The sequence below is a fragment of the Schistocerca cancellata genome, chromosome 3 (assembly GCF_023864275.1).
Source record: "Schistocerca cancellata isolate TAMUIC-IGC-003103 chromosome 3, iqSchCanc2.1, whole genome shotgun sequence".
Lineage (NCBI taxonomy): Eukaryota > Metazoa > Arthropoda > Insecta > Orthoptera > Acrididae > Schistocerca > Schistocerca cancellata.
In genome coordinates, this window is record NC_064628.1 from 541,440,245 (window position 1) to 541,442,922 (window position 2,678).

General features: G+C 38.9%; 1 non-coding gene across 1 annotated transcript; it reads left to right on the forward strand.

The window, feature by feature from the left end:
- Nucleotides 1–760: 760 nt before the first annotated feature.
- Nucleotides 761–834, forward strand: Trnat-ugu (transfer RNA threonine (anticodon UGU)). The gene has a single exon. It is a non-coding gene; the product is annotated as a tRNA-Thr (tRNA).
- The last annotated feature ends 1,844 nt before the right edge of the window (nt 835–2,678 follow it).

The window sequence follows — 2,678 nt, forward strand, 5'->3', positions numbered from 1 at the left end:
CAACATGCAATGTGTGGTTTTCATGAGCAATAAAAAGGATGGAAATGATGTTTATGTTGATCTCTATTCCAATTTTCAGTACAGTTTAGGGAACTCTCGGAACCAAGGTGATTCAAAACATTTTTGATGTGTGTATATCCTACAGCTAAAGTGATCGTTATCTAACAGATGTATTTTCTTTTCCATTCTTCCCAATATTATAGTGGAATGGAATTTTATGATCACAGAATATGGACTGGGAACGAACTGAAAAAAAAGAAACGAAATTTAATGAGGAGCAGCAGAAATGAGATCAATGGTAAAATTAACATCTGAACTGGGACTACATTATAGACGAAGTGCAATATTCTCTTGTCTTGAAAGCGAAATATAAAAGGGTTATGTTTTCTTCAGCCACCAGTCAGTCGTGTAATTTAAACTACAATGGATCTTGTCGAAGCTTTGCACAGATGTGTTGTGCAATGTCTCCAGTATGCCCGTCTATCGCCTCACGACGGACTTTTCAGTTCAGAGTGCACAATGAGCACATAAAGATGCCTAGAAGATAGTGTCGCTCTCCAAGTGTCAAGATCTGCTGATGGGTTTCACCTGATTTCATGTAGCCCATATAATGTAACTGTCATGGGTTTCTTTCCGAATGACAATTAAGATAATACTGCATAAGGTACAATACATATGTAGAATTGTGGACAGTTGGGAATGTGAGTCTCACGGGGAGAGTGCAAGGGATAAGTCCCTGCAGCCGCGCTATTCATCTGTGTCCTCGGTGGCTCAGGTGGATAGAGCGTCTGCCATGTAAGCAGAAGATCCCGGGTTCGAGTCCCGGTCGGGGTACGCATTTTCAGCTGTCCACATCGAGGTATATCAACAACACCTGTCAGCAGCTGAGGTTTTCAGTTAGTCATCATTTATTCCAGGGAAAAGCTGCACCGTCGTCAACAGTAACTGTTCTTTCGAGAACAAGTTACTGTCTTCGTATATATGATTATTGGGAAGTTGGTACCACGCAACGACAAATGTCTAAATTGAACGTCGACTACTTAATATGTAGCTGGAAAGTGTAGTTAAATGTTTCAAATAAAACATTTCTGATTTGCACTGTGGGTTCCATTTCGCGGCCGATCGGACCTTACTATCCTAATAGTCCTCGTACATCTCTGCCGCATTCGCATATTAATTCGTTGTAGTCGTTCCCTCTCTTCTACTTTCTTCTTGTTCTTGTTCTTTTATTCCTTCCTCTTCTTCTGACTGTTCTGTCTCCTACTTCGCCATCTCTCTTCATCTTTTCTTCTGCACTTCCACATTTTTTATTTTATTTTATTTTATTATTATTATTTTTTTTTTGCTCTTTCATTAGGCCACTACAAAGAGTATACAACTTTTTTAACACAGGATTTTATATTCAAACATTAGCGAAAGAAGACGGATTAGGTGCAACGGATTACGAAGTCAAACACCCTTATGTCACGTAGCATGTAAATTTTGCTGGTGCTAGGGAGGGTTACCCTTGTAATCGATTCAATAAGGTCTGGGCATGGCTGATGTGGAAGCAACAGCAGTCATTTACAAATAAAATAAAAAATGTAATCAAGACGGATAATAAATCTGATTTAAAAACCTGTGATTTCAGATACTACCCCCAAAGGCTTAAGTCAGTTTTTGCAGGTCCCAGACAGCGTCCGAAATCTGGACACCGTGTGTTTATTACTTACAGTATTTGTCTTCGGTTCACAAGTGACAGCCATCTATTTGCACGAGATCCCAGAAAGTCTCTCCAGTTTGATTTATCTTCGTCACTTAGTTTACACACGCTGTTATCGTGGCGCGAGCCGCTAATCACGACGCTGTTGGAGGATTACGCATCGATCGAAACGCAGCTTAATCAATCAAGAGAAAGTAGGTGCGGCAGTACTCTTTGCGCTTCTGGCTACGACGCAAGCGATGTCACTAATGTTGGATGGATTACTTCAGCTTTTCAATGGAGGATAGCTGCGTGTTATATCGTAAAGATATTTTTTATTTATTGTATAAACAGTGAGACAAAATATGTTTAGTTGAATAAACAGATATTTGATTAATTTCGTTGTCGCTTAGGGTCGCCTGAATATTCTCTTTTGAGACTCAAAGCTTGTCGTGCAGTACTGAGTATTTGTAACGCGTAATGTAACACCACAGGCAGAAATGTTTTCTAATACTTTGTTAAAAAGACAGAAACACTGTTTTTAATTTCTCCTGTAGAACTGTACTATGGTTTAATTTTTTCCTCTCGGATGGGACTATTTAGAACCACTGTCTTTCAACCACTGAGCTGTGATCGTTGGCTAGTATTATTACATTTTTTTCCACGTGCTGCGCTTTTTCTCATCTGATCGTGGTTAATTTTATTTATTATTTAACGTTTCTGGAAACTAAAGATTTTATTCAGGTCTGTCGGCCTCCTCTCACTCTCCTCACCAACCAAGTGATACGACTTTTTGTTTTGCCAGTAGGTTGGGAGATGATTTTTCCACAAGTCCATAAAAAGCTAACAGTCTGGTTGTTTTCAGAACCTGTTTCTGAATATTTAATCTACATAAACAAATGCATGTCATGAATCAGGTACTTTTAAGACTCTCTAGCGAGAAGATATATCAAGCACAGTTAACAAATAGACTTTCCATTAATATATTTCTGTCTGC